At 36.3% G+C, this 14,932-nt stretch overlaps 1 long non-coding RNA gene across 1 annotated transcript in view; it reads left to right on the top strand.

The window, feature by feature from the left end:
- LOC116959151 overlaps positions 1-14,932 on the top strand; it is a 165,231-nt gene that overhangs the window by 97,961 nt on the left and 52,338 nt on the right. The window contains exon 3 of the long non-coding RNA XR_006166594.1: positions 2,857-3,380. This is a non-coding gene — a long non-coding RNA (uncharacterized LOC116959151). The remainder of the gene's footprint in view (positions 1-2,856; positions 3,381-14,932) is intronic.

Below are 14,932 nucleotides of genomic sequence, written 5' to 3'. Positions count from 1 at the left end.
AGGATTGAGTGCACCCTCAGCAAATTCACGAACGACACTGACCTGTGTGGTGCGGTCGACAATCTTGTCAACTATCATCTTGGCCTTGTGTATTGAGCATTTTATTTCTTATTGTATAAACAAATGTTTAGTTATTTATATGTGCACCACCTGTTTTTACAAATTATTTTGTTAGTTTATTAATGTAATTCGATGAAATATCCAAGAATACCTTACCATCTTTCTGAAAGCATCATTCTCAGCTTCACAATTAATATATTTTTGTAAAGCAGTGTAGATCTCATCCAAGATCAGCTTACTTCTTCACTTCCTATGGCATATTTTCATATTTAATTTGTGCTCAGTTATTGTGCTATGTTCCTTCAAGAAATGTCTGGACCCTCTGAAAGGTGGGAAGATATTTCCCCTTTTTGGGGAGAACAGGTTTGAGAAATGACAGTTTGAGGCAGGTAAAGGAGTCACACCAGGGAGCTGTATGCCTGCAACTGAAGTAGAGAGGTAGCAGTGAGGAGGAGCCAGCGATCCCAGAAGAGACTAAGAGAACCTTCTATGGATAAGAAGGGACTGGTCAGAGTTTTCTGAAACTTAATCACTGGATTAACTGCAACCATTTATGGAGGAAAGGATCCAGTAGGAAAGAAAGTTTTATGCTACCTTCTTTAGTTGCTTTGATATTTCACTATTTAAAATATGAAATCAGTGAAGTTGTAGTTCACTTTCTGAACTATTTTTTGTCTTTTTTTTTTTTTTTTCGTCTTTTAAGGATTAAAAGCATTGTAGGATTCTTTATATGCTCACTGGCTGAGAAAGTTCTACATGAAGGCTCTAGCTGACTTAATGCCTTCCCATCATAAATACCTTCTTGGGAAACTAATGAACCTCTTAACTCCAAGTAGCCAAATGAAACAATTCTGGCAAATATAATGGTAGTCCTAAAGAGTTATGTTTTTGTAACCTAGCAACTTTTAATGCAGATAGTGCAGATGTTCTGCAGGGATCTCAGTAGTTTCAGACCCTAATAACTAGATTTATTTTTCAGAAGAGCTTTTGTTGTAATAGACTAGGTTATTCACCAGTTTAGCGGTTGGTATAGTATCACATCACATGGTGGTGAACTAAGCAAATGCATTTGAAATGTATTTAAATGATGTTACTAGAACAAAGTTTCTGTTATCAGTATTTTAGTAAATTGTAATTTCTGTGATGAATTTTTTTTAAAGTTTGTTTCCTGCAACTAGTGTTGTAGCATGGCCCTGAATTGGTGACTAAACTCATATTGTTTTTTAACTAATTGGAAAAATATTCTAATGATGCATATGGAGGACATATCCATGGTGTCATTATGGCAAAGGGATGAGTCATTAATGATTAGTACTAGGTGACAATAGTCTTCTGAGTTTTCCTTGTTAATTTTTGTGTTGGAGGAGGCAATAACATGTACTAGTCATATAGAAAATAGAAAATATTAAATAGAGAGTTTAAATGAGCTTTCTTTTCAATTAGGACCTGTTTAGTGTGGAGGATAATGTAAATGTCATCTACCTAAAGGAAAATATGATGATTCTCCTTGATAGTTATTTGAAAATGTGTAATCCTTGTACCGTTATCCAGTCATGTGGAATTGGGGCACACTTTTATTCTAAACTGCTGTGAAGTTGTGGAGGGTATCTGGCTAATTTCCAAGTCAAGCATGATTACAATGCTGTGCCTTCAACAAATTTCACAGAACTAATTTAGCCTTCAAAGGCATGAGAGGTTAAAGCTAGGTCAACTAACATCCTTCTTGTGCAGCAGCATGTCTTCAGTTAATTATGTTGCATCTAAATGTGTGTTCTGTGTTGTCATATTGACTAAACTAAGCCTAAAAATACTATAAAAGAAAAAATGTAATTGATGAATATGGATGCACAGACTGCCATCATGATTTATTTAATAGCTTCTCAAATGTATTAGTGAGGAGTTTCAGCTTAGAGCCCATTGTCCAATGCTGCAGCAGATCTGTCCTACAAGCAAAATCTTACCAAGTGTTAATAAAGATAATAATATTTTTCAGGCTAAGCTCTACCGACACATGTATGAAACCATTATAATGTATCAATTCAGCTTGAGTTAGACTTCTAACAATAAGAAGTGTCTGCAGAATTACATATTCATTTTTTTACCACATCAAATAGAGTATAGTGGGAATCAGAGCTTTTTGTAGTAATTAATACAGTACATAGACACTTCTAAACTATAACAATGCCACATCATTTAAATCACACTGTTGAGCCCTATAGAAGGAGAAGGTAATGTAATAAATTACATCTAGGTGATGTAAGGAAATAACAATATAGATAATACTGTACAGATGTATACATAGTATATATAAAGGCTTGTACTGTACACAGATCTTGTGATACTATTGGTTTCTTCTTTATATGATGCCTATTCATGCTCCTGCTAGTGTGAATGTGTGTAAACACAGCAGTATCTGCTCAAGAGCATCAGATTAACTGATCTCTCTACTCCTGTATGTTCTTCAGGAAATATGCTTCACAGCAATCATTAAGTGTTTGCTCAGGTCTGTACATGATATCCTTTCATACCTGTGAACTCAGCATGGGCCTGTAAGACCTGCACAGTTTCTGATTATGTAATCGTGTCACTCATCATCTGCTTTTCTACCTGATCAGTTTGCAACCTCACTGCGGCATAGCTGCACATTATGGGACAGGATTCCAGAACTCCTGAACATCTAATCCTACACTTCCATCTTTCTATGTTGTCTATTCTATCCTGCCTGTAACTGTATCCTACCTACTTCTTTGCCATCAGTGGTCTTGCTAAAGACTGTTATCCATCTTTGCTTTTCAGTTCTGCAGTATCATCCCAATATCAGCCAGATGAGCACAGCTGCATCCTGGAGAAGTACCTGGAGCAAGGACTGAAAGGCATATGATTCAGCAAATGCAGTTTTCTCACCTGCAGACAGACTGGACTATATTGCATTGATCAGATGAGATGAAGATGATCCAGAGGTCTGGGAATTTTCTAACTATATTTTGCTGCTGTGAAGAGCTAGACATTTCTTGTCAGGACATATCTTGTCAGATACTCCGAGTTAGAGCCCCAAACACAGAGCCGCCTGCCTGCCACAACCCTGTTTACAAAGAAGGTGAATTTTTAGATACAAGGAAATGGAAAAAATATCAAAGTTGAGAAGTCCTAGAATATGACTGTGGTGATGACCCTTGCAAAAACTGGGATGTCAGACAACTCTGCATAGGATGCTGTTTCTCTGGGTATTCTGGGAACTAAATTCAAAAGACCTGTGCTTAGCACTGTGTCCAGGGTTTCCCTCACAACAGAAGACTTTGAGAAGCTGGGGCACCAGTTCAGTAAGTACAGCTTAATATTTCTATTTTTTTTGTGGGACATTTCTGTCTTAAGAACTCTTCTGGTGAATGACTGTAATGCAAGGAGAAATTCTGGCTTTTCAGGGAAAAATTAGCTCTGATTTAGAGCAGAAGCCATACAAGGGCCTTCTAGCTATGCCCCTGCCATTTGCATGCCAAGATGGCTACCAGCTGTGGGGACTTTGGGCAAGAAGCAGTGTATTTGGAAGTACGGTATTTGTATTTCTAGTTATATTGCATGGCCAGGTGTTCTTCAGTGGCTGATGCTTTCTAAAAGTGTATTTCTTAACATCTACTTGTAGTATCTATGGATCAAAGTAGAAGATTCTGAAAAAAATGTTAATTAGGCTAGCTTTAACAAATTATTAATGAACCTAACATTATTTGGAACCTTTAGCCGAATAAAAGCTATTATCATGCAGAGTTACTAGGTCTTTGTTAGTGTGGTTCAGCAGAAGCTGTGCTAAATGCAGGGGAACTGTCCTTGCTGGTAAACAATGTATTCATGGACTGCTGGAATATGTATATCTTTAGTGCACCAATCACTGTGGAAAAATACCAAGTGCTCTTAAGGAACGTTATGTTACTACAATGTTTCCCCTCTTCTGCTTTCCACACCTCTATGGGAGAGTATCTAGGACACCAAAAGACTAACTGATGGTTTTTGCAAATAAAAGACCTTTAAAAAAAAATCCAAGAAGAAAATTATACCCCAGATCCACATGAATGCAGATAGTGAAGCCACAGTAAATGTTCTCCTTCTCTCTGTGGCCTAGTGATTGTGCAAAGGAGCAAGCATGCCATACCTGAGTGACAGAAATGAGAACTGGTGGCCTTGTAACACAGGCAGTGGGTGTGGAGGGAAATGAGTTCTAACACTTTGAAAATGGGAGATCAGGAAAGCTGAAGGCAAACATAAACATAATAATAAAAGAAATCTACCTTATAAAAACACTTGTAGACCTGTTGCAAACTTCATAAATTGTTTTTCAAACTTTGAGAAACATATTTTATGTGTATAAAAGCTTTCCATGGCTAATTTTAATGCACAAGAGCAAATTCATGTGCAAATATTTCAAGGTAAATTAATATCAGGCTATAGTCCCCAAAACATCAATGTGAATGTATGCTACTGAATATAGTTGCAGCCACTACAAATGAGGGACTTTACATTACCTCCCCTCTGCCCCATTTTGCTGTGTTTTGTCATATTATCCAATGAGAAAATTATGATATCCTGACAGAAACACTTGCCTGTTTTAGAAGGTGCCTAATCTGTAAATAACAGCTTCTGCAAGTTATTCCCAGATACTTTGAATAACTGAGCGGTTGCTTACCCACATAACTGCAATATGAGGAATTCTGGAATTTGTATACTGCTAAAACTCTTTACTGTGAGAGATGTATTTTATCTTAAAGTTAATTGACATTAGGTGGCTTCATCTTAGTTATGTGAAATAGATGATCTTTTATTCTTTTAGATTTGAGGATTTGTCGGATTGAAAGTGTACATTAGTACTTTACTTGCTTTTAAAATCCTGGAAGATCTTCTGTGCAGAACAAGGCACAACTACCTCCAGAACAAACTGAAAAATAGTATTTTCTCCTTTCCTTTCAGTAAAAGGATTTAATTTAAGTTTCTAGAAGGGACACATAGGAATTGTGGCATAATTATACTAATTGGTGCAACACATAGAAAACTTTGCCATACTAAGTCAGTTATTTTATGGTTGTATTTGCAGCCTACCTTTTTAGTTTGATTTGCTCAGGTGTGTTAAAGTTATCTGTTAGGGTAGGCAGTTACCGTATTGACAAAGCCAAACATGAAAAGCAAGAAATGTCAGAGGCTACTGAATAATTACCCCTACTGTCACAGAAACTGAAAAAATTCAGGAATGAAATATATCAAACGATTGTTAATTTTTCTTGGCAAGTGTTATGTGGAAATACATCTTGCAAAATAGGTATTTTCTGGGTTTTCCCCAGTTTTCTGGGGAACGAATAAGTACAAACATAGAACTAACGTTTAGAAGATGGGATGTTTTTGGACAAACACAATGAACACAATTTAAAATTATATTCCTGCCATAGTTTATATATGTATAAATATATATTATATCTGTATAGAATTCTCTAGGTCTTGAAGACCTCAGGTTACAATATTATTTTAATTCTAATTCATACCATTGGTTTACACTTACTAAATTCTACTCCCAAATTGTACTGTACATTTTTCCCCTTTATTTTCATATGTGTGAAAATACTTACAGATTGATATAAAAATACTTATGAGAAGTCATGCACATAAAAAGAAACGGTGTATATAATTAATAACAGGGATTTTGAGCTTTGTTTTTAAAACGTGATCCATTTTTTTAAAAAATTCTGTAGAGTATATAGGTTTGAAATAGGGGCTATTCTCTTAGTAATTGGTCTGAGTGAAACTGCCCTTTGTACAGAAGGACAGCATGAGGTTGCTTGTGTACTACTTACTTCCTTGCACCCTAAGTATCACATGCAGAAACTGCAAAGGATGGATATCCTCAATGTCATGTTATGAAGCTGAAGTTATTCTCAGGCATATCTACTTTGTAGGGGTCAAGGGGTCAACCTTTTTTTTTTATTTTTTAGGCCTGCAATTTACACCATTTTTATTTGTCTGCATGGTCCTGCCGATGACCATAGACTAATTCAGCTCCTGGTGGACACTTAATTCCATAAGCAAAAGAATGCAACCAGAAATAATCTGGAGCTATGGATTCCATCTATTAGAAACAAACCAGTAAATGAAGTATAGAACTGAAGGCCTTAGACCAAACCAGCTGAGCCAAGCTTAAGACAGAGTCTGTTTTAATTTTGGCAAGCAAAAATTAAGACCACTGGAATTTGTGTCTGTGTGTGTCAACTTGCTTCTGTTTCAGAACACCTTCTTCTCATCTGGATTTTTGGCCATTTGTTTTTAAGGGCAATCCTTGGGGCTTCCATTGTCTTGCTCAGGAATTAATAGGTGACTAGATCCATTTGGTTCTTGATGGGGCACTTTCTATCAAGCCTGATATTTACATGCAATCACTCACTGTTTCCTATTCAGCACAGAAATTAAGCAGTTCAAAACTGAGTGTAATAATACAGAAAGAGACAGGGAGACAGAAAGGTTCATAGTTATAAAACATTCCCAGCAGGAGCACATTCTTATCTTTGTTCTCTTTAGAGTGTTTTGCAACCAAATCAGACCTGCATATTTTTTCATGCATATGCCATGTTAGTAAATAAGGAAGGAAATGAGGAACAGGAGATGCTGCTGAACTGAAGGAGATTCTGAGCTACTGGCTCGGGGTTTCCTCACAGATCAGTTGCTGCTAACTTGCTCTGGGGTAAAGATTTTAGCAGAGCATTGAAACATATCAAAAATGCACATTGAGAGGTATCTGTGATTTAACTGCCATAAGTAAACTTGGTGAAATGTGGTGCATTTTCTAAAGTGCAGCTATTTCATATCACATTATACTATTCTTTTATTATTGTGTTAGACTTTTTGTGATCCTCTATTTAAATCACCCTCCTGTAATTCTGTGCTTCCCAAGACATGCCTGTTCCTTTCACTCATAGGGCTGCAGTGAATGTTTCTTACATTTCACAAGTATGTCACTTCATTCTTCTTCTATTGGTGATCTTTATCTTGTACTTAGTTGTCACTCTAAATACCTAACTCAGCCTTCTGCAGGCAACTAATATTGTCTTTGATAGGATTTTTTGTCTATGAAATGGTTTTTGTTTGCCCAACTGGAGCTGTCAGCTTTAAGCAAAGTTCTGAGTAAGTTTAAGTTTAAGTGAATTCTGCATAGAGGTGTTAACATTTCTTGACCCTTGTGGGGCTTTCTGGCTGACAGGGACTATGAGCCACGCTGTGATAGGAGCATGAGGCCATGTCTCAGTCTTTTCTCTGTTTTAGTTGTTGAGATATCTCCAAGAGCATTATCTGGAAATGGTCAATGTGCTGTGCTGGAGGGGAAAAAAAAAAGGTCAAAGCAAACGTACAACTTTCTGGGAAGGTGTTCAGATACTCTGAGCTTCTTCCACCATGTGGTATCCATATGAATAGCCAAGGTACTGTCGAACTTATTTTAACACAGTATTTGGCCTTTACAACTGAATAAACAATTCTGTGATAGATATCCCAAAATACATAGCTGGGTGGCCTGAGTGATAAATGTCAACAGGGGACATAAAAACAAATCATGTTTTTTGGCAAGGCCATAGAGGCTGTATAAATATTTCAGAGATAACTGTGTGTATCTTAAAATATGTTTTAAAATTCACTTGACTCCTGCCTCCTTTTAAAGACTTATAAACAGTCAATTTAATTAGTATTGCCTGGTCTCATAGATTTCACTATCAGTTGTTGCTATTGGTCTAAAATATTGAGTAGTGTCTCAGTAGATTAGCTATAATTTTCTTATGCATAATTTATTTACATGGAAGTAGATGTTGTTTGAAATTCCATAGATACAGTTCACAGATTATCATTGTGCGTTAGCACATATTGAGCTATTTATTATTTAACAAAAGTGTAAAGCCATAAAATGACCTATTAAAAATATTTGTGCACACCTCTGTTTAAATAGTTGATTAATGAAAAAGTCTAAGGCTTTTCTTTAAAATCTCATAGAATAACAAAAGTAAAAGAGCTACTTCCTCCTCCAGAGATGCTTCTAACAGTCATTAGCACTAATATGAATGATAAGTAGACACCAAGAGCTGAGTGAATCCATCTCCCAGACAAGAGCAAATAGTATACAGAATTCCAGTGCCTCTGTTGACCTTTGCTTCTCCCTAGAAATGTAGCCTGTGTTTGAATATTGTTTTGAGACTGCATCAACGGATAGAAGTGCAGGTGGAAAGCAAATTAATGCACAGCACAATTACTTCAAAATCATAGAATATGCCTGAAGTCATTCAGTCTGTTTTTCTGTTAGAATATACCTGCTCTCTCTGATAGAAATGACCACATATATATTTTTGGCTCATATTTTACTAAAAAATCAAATTAATTTGGTGATTCAGTCCAAAAACAGTCCTGCAAAAAAGTTCTGATAACTTTTTTGACACTTTCAAAACAAAGCTCTTGTTTTGTTCATTAGTTTTTTCCTCAAAATGTATTTTAACATTTACTACTATTTTAATTTTAATATTTAAGTTTATTCAAATAACTTACAAATATTTATCATTGGCCGTGAAATTAAATAGTAATTTTAAAAAGAAAAATTTGTGTAACAGCTTGGTTCACTGAAAAACATGTTTGGGTAAACACATACTTTTTTATAAAAAAATCAGCAACCACTCAAATTTTAGAAGTCATAAACAGTATAAGAACAGATCATTGTACCAATCTGGTTTGTCTCTTTCAAGATATTCGTGAAATGCTGTAGATCAGCTGCTTTAGTAAGTAACTCCATGGAATTTTCTACATCTGCTGATGTTTCTCCTGCCTGAATCATTGGTTTGAGCCAATAATTCAATGAGCGAGAAAGTTAAACTCTTGGATAGTTTAGAACAAGAACCTGCTTTGCCATTGTAGCAGGAGCTGTGTTAACAAGCTACAGATGCCCAGTTAATGAGTGTGTTTAATAAGCAGATGGGTTGTGGGAGTGGTTCTGCCTCTGTGTAGGAAGTAAAGAGACTCCTGGGAAAGAGAGTAACAGGGTTGTGCTGGATCATACTGCTGGTATGTGGTACTACTTGAGATGGAGTAATTTACCAGTATGAAAGTTTTTGTTTGTTTGTTTGTGTTTTTTTTGTTTTTGGTTTTTTTTTTTTTTTTTTTTTTTGTGTTGTAATGAGTGTAGTTTGGGGATGTATTTAGGAAACTGTGATAAAATAATTTGAAAAATCTAAAATGCTTCTCAGTGGAAAAAACAAGGACTGGAGTGAGTCTAGAGACTGAATGAGCCTTGAAATTGAAACAAAGCATCTAATCTTAATTGAACTTTGCTATCCGGGGAGCTCTGGTAGAACAAATTTTAGCAGGAAATCTTGCTGAAGAGAGCAGGGATGGATGGTGAATTCTTACTTGCTCTTTGAAGAGAAGATGCTGAAAGAGTTGTAAGCGCTTTACAATAAAAAGCGCTTACTGCTAATCTCCAGAAGGTCTTCAGTCAGGTTATAAGTCTGAAGATGTGAGTGGCTGCCTGAAACCAAAATGTAGGACTTGGGACCTGTAAGAAATCATGTCTCTTCCCATGACCAGTAGCCTCTACCATAAACTGGTGTGTATGACCATTTCAGTTATCTGCCCATGTAACTAAGAAATGAGTGTGGGTTTGAAATCTGAGCAGTATTTCTGTTTCATGTTGGACAGTAAAAGCTTTTTATTTTCCATCTTTGTGTCTGAACTCAGAATTATGATAGCACAAATCTAAGAATTTATTTAATAGAAATGGTCTCCTATTCAAATATAAACATCTGTCACTATAAACTATTTTTCCTTGGTAAGCTTGATATATTTTTTTTTTTTTTCCGGAAGGAAAAAAGGTTACTGTTGTGGTTAGTATACTTGGTAAGGGTCCATAGTAGTTTGTAGAAGCTGTTAAGAGAATTCCCTGAAATAAGTGGCAGAAAATTTATTTAAAAGTACTTACTGAAGTGTTACCCTTCTTGAGGCACTTTCAGCAGCTCAATCCAGGTTCTTGATGATATGGAAAGTGGCTATCTCTAACCGATGGACATTTGAAAGTGAGTATGTGCCTTGAGAAAGGCACACTTAGAGAATTTTCTGGTTTTATTTTGATTTGTTTTGTTACATAAAGGTTTTCTGGGATTTTTTTTGTTGTGGTTTTTTTTTTTTTTGTTGTTGTTGTTGAATTTTTTTCAGTGGGAGGAAAGAAAGAACAATAGAGAGCCAGAATAAATGGTAGAAGAAAGATGCAACCACATCTTTCAGTAGTAGCACTGCGTTATGGTTAGGAAAAAATGCAAAACTTGTAATCATAGTAATTATTTAAGAAGGAAGAAATAAATTTTGCCTTAAGAGACAGGGAATTTCTACCAAAGCATTCATATTTTTCAAGTTCTTTGGATTGATGACAGTCTAATTTATTTGGCTACCACAAGTGATGAGTGAAGCATGGAATATTTAGTCGTATTTCCTGATAAAAGACTTTCCAGGCAGGGAAAGGGTTTCCATCCATCCAAAGAACAGATGCAATTTTAAAAACAAACAAACAAAACCCATAACTGTTAGAAGTCAGAAAGTGTTTGCTTTTATTTGGAACTACAATGTACAAGTCGAAGACAAAAAAGGTCTGTCTTTTTATGCTGCTGCCTTGTGTCTTTATAGAGCAAATGGATTTGTAGAAGAACAATATTTGTATTGACAGCATGCATTACCTTTAGGATGGTACTGTATGTCATGCTTTGAATAAATAAATACAGATTGGATTCCTTGACTCTGTTTTTAACTCTACTATTGATGTGGCAGAATGCACAGTTAGTCACCCCTTTGCTAGTATCCTCTTAATATTTGGGCAATACTGTTATCAAATTTATGTTCTTGCAAGGCATAATGTATTTTTGCATCGTATGTACTTATAAGATTCACATGACTAAATCAAGGATGGTGGAACAGTATATGGCTCTGACATACTGAAACGGGCTGAGCCTACCACAGAAAGTGGTCTAATCTAGGAACTTTTAATGCAAAATAATTTTCTGTTTAAGACCATAGGACAGTTTGTCTCAGATTACATAAAACCAGTATTGCAAAATTCATATTCTGCTGTGAAAGGAGAAGTCATACGAGTGGATGTTTAGAAAGAAACACAGAGATTAAAAGATTCAGGATACCATCTCTGTAAACTATAATTTAGAGAGCTGCAAGCTGTGTTCTGTAATCAGTGAAATTATAGGCACAGAATTACTGTTTTCTTTATTAAAGCTTATATTTCAATGTAATGTCACAAATCTGTCTTGTTCTCCAAATAATATCAACAACTCATCCAGCCCATCAGTAGTCATCAGGGCAGTATTCAAATTCAGTGCTGTCAAGGTCCTATGGCAGGTTTGGAAAGACAGGAGGACGCAGGCCTCGCAGTGTGAGGATATATGCTGTAATAGAGAAGGGAGGGAGTCTATATTCTTCTAGCATGGCAAGTGCACAGAAACAGCTGAGAAGCCAAGTGAGGCAGTGCAGCAATCAATTTATAATGTCCAGTGGTTATAAATTCAAACCATCATGGCAGGATGTGCAGGTACAGTTATTCTTCAGTTAGGCTGCAGGCATGCATCTTTGTCCAGGTCTACCTGAAGTGGTTGAATATATTCTTTTACGTACCACAGGTGGGGAAAGCGCCTTAATCTGATGTAATCAGTGCCAGCTTCATTAGCTCAAACAATCTTCAGTGGTGCAATCAAAGAACTAGGTGGAGAAGAAAGTTCTTGCACCTGTCTGATCATCACAGCCCTCTGCTGCCTCTTCAAAATAGCCTGCAAATCTCTGCATGGTTGTGCTCCATAATGTGTTTCCACCAGAGTAAGTTTAGCAGACACAGGGACTCTAACCTGTTTGATAAACTGGCTGACCTAAACTGAAGTAAATGAGAAAGTTGTTCTGCTGCAAACTGGCAGCAAGCTTATTTGCTCCACATACACCTGAAAGAGCAGTTCTGCTCACACACAACTTGAGGAATAGTATTACTAGGAAAATTTCTTGGAGGACAAAATCTATGTAGATCAAGCTTTAATATCCAGCACAAAGTCTCCCTCAGACTTCTCACAGAACAATGTCACTCGGTGACACTGAATAGTATACTTCCTTTGATGGGATTTAGCCAAATTGGAGAGGTTTTGTAATCACTGTCACAGGTAATCCTTTACTATTGGTCAAGAGATAAGGTCTGAGGCACTTCTGGAAATCAGTCACAAGATGTCCTGAGTTGAGCAACCAATAAACAAGACACTTAAGGTTAATGAATGCTTCTAAATACTTGGTGGTTTTTATCCTCCAGAAAGTCTGCAAGGTCTGCCAAAGACTGAGGCTGCTCCAAGATGCCTGGCATACACAGCACATATAGCATTTCCAAAGAATGATGCACACTGGCAACTTGGACTAATGTTGCTTTTACCAAACGCCTATGTGGTTCAATTTTATAAGCTACAATCTTTTAAAAATGCTTTTGAAATCCTGATCTACTGAGTCAGTGCTTTCAATTTCTTCTGCATACATTAGTCACTAGATTGTTACTTTAAATTTTCAGATAGGCACAGTTTGCATTCATATGCAAACTAAATTAGGGGTTAAGGCATGAGAACATACCCCTTCTTTTTGCACTGAACTTTCAGGCCTGAGAAATCCTAATGTGCACAAGAATATCTCGAAAGTGCTCTTAACTGCACCCACTGGGAGAATGGTTAATCGGAGATTCAATCAGCGATAAGTTCTTCTGCCATCACCTTTTGCTTTAGAAGACTTATTTTAACAGGGTGGTGGCAGAGTTCCAAGTGTGGTTAAAATCCAGGATAAAGCTATATATATATATATACACACAGGTTTAGAGAATCCTAGAAAAGAACCCAATAAGTTTACCAGTTTTATTGTCACTCTACCCTCTAACTCAAAATAACCACTTTCTCTTTAGAAAAAAGTGTTTCTGTTATTATGCAAATGGCTGTAAATGTTTGCAGTGTTAGATGGTATTTACTGTTGGTGTACTTTGGGGAGCTCCTAGCTTTTGAATGGCAACAGCAACAATGCTTGGTGTTGCATCAAACTGCTTACTAAGGACTGTTATGATATAAATGCAGTTTGAAATAAAGGGGGGAAGGAAATGCAGATGTGAGTTAAAAAAATGGATGTTTGCTCCCCTGTCAAGTTTTGCGTTACTGTGTAGGAGTGGCTTGGTTTTGCATAATATTCACTTGAAAAGTATGCGTTTAGGCAGGTTTTGAAATTTTGGATATATGGATCAGGTTCTAGGGTCTGCTAACTTCTTCCCAGTTTTGTAAGGATATATTTATTTTGTTGCATTTTCATGTTCCATCTAACATTACCTGTCACTCTTACTTGTACTTAAATTAATTTTACTTGCGGTTTGGTGATGGTGTTTCTAAGAAGGCTGGAGGATATTCTAAATAAGGCTCCCAGAGCAATTAATTTAGGCTGTTTACTTTAGCTGTGGCAACAACCCGATCCCAACTGTTCCATATCCTAGAATTTAGGTCTGTTTCTCTAGAATGACACTTGGCTTTTTAAAGCTTTTCAAGCTCAGATTATGTGAATGAAACCTGGTTGATATTTCATGATCCATTTTTCAAGTTCTGATTTTCTGTTTTGAAATAAGTTTCCATTGATTCTCACCTTCTTTGATGAAAATTTTCCACTGATAATGTTTATAAAAATACAATGTGGACCTGTTCAAATATATTTTTGATTGGTATTGGAGACATTTTAAAAGATTAGTATGTCACTCATGGTAATTGCTTTGTGGTCAAGGCAAACATCTGTGCTTTGATTGTATGCCTGCAGAATCTTGTTTGTTTGATCTTGAGTCTTGAGGACATTCTCAAGAGCAAGCAGAAGTGTTGAATGCTAATGAGACTGTGGCCTTAATTTAATGTCCTTCTCAAGCCCTGTCCTTAAAAATGGTTCTCAGGCATTTTTGGTTTGTTCCTTGGTTTGGTTGTTTCCTTCTCTCCAGCATTTCCTTTGCTCCTCTGTGGGTTCTTCCTTAGGTGTAGATTATTTTCTATTTCTCTTGTTCTTAACCAAGTACCATCTTTCTCTGACTTTATGAAACTGGTTTCAGCTAACCAGTAGCATCTGAGGAACACATACATTCCTATTTACTACATGTAAAATTCCGTGCACATATTGACATAATAAAATGCTCAAATAATTGAGTCTCTTGCGTAGTGCATATGTAACAATTCAGAAGCATATGTATATAATATGGTATTTATCTGCCTGCTTCTGTCAGAGTGGAGATAATTCAAGCTTGTTCCATTGGGACTATTTTTAGGTAGAAAGGCAAATGAAATTACTTTTTCTACAAACAGCATTAGAAAATGTACTCAGTTTTGGTGGTAGTCAAAGGTTATCATAATGTTTCTTTTTCTCTTCAGTTAAAACAATTTGAGGAATGGAGAAAATGCTATACCATTAGAGATTTAATCTCGAGATACCTTAGTTACACTGTATAATTTCTCCATAAGTGAAAAATTGTTTTAACCCAGCAGAAAATGGTAAAACAGTCAGTGATTGAGAGCCAAAACTAGATAGATTCAGATTAGATGCTAAATATATAAGAGGGAGAGGGCTATTAACCACTGCAATGGGGAGTTGAAGCTCTGGGGTGTGGTGCATTCTCCATTGATACTTCCAAAGCAAGACTGAAAAATCTTACTTTAGTCACATGCAAGTTATTTCGCTCAGTGCAAGAATAACTGTGTGAGATTTAATGGTCTGTGATATATATATGAGGTCAGCCTGTATGGTTTCTTCTGGCTTTAAATTCTGTGAATGAGAGTTGTAAAAATGCATT

This window comes from Tyto alba, unplaced genomic scaffold, assembly GCF_018691265.1.
Source record: "Tyto alba isolate M040663 unplaced genomic scaffold, T.alba_DEE_v4.0 Super-Scaffold_41, whole genome shotgun sequence".
Lineage (NCBI taxonomy): Eukaryota > Metazoa > Chordata > Aves > Strigiformes > Tytonidae > Tyto > Tyto alba.
Note: the sequence above shows the minus strand (reverse complement) of the source record. Positions and strands in the feature narration are given on the sequence as shown.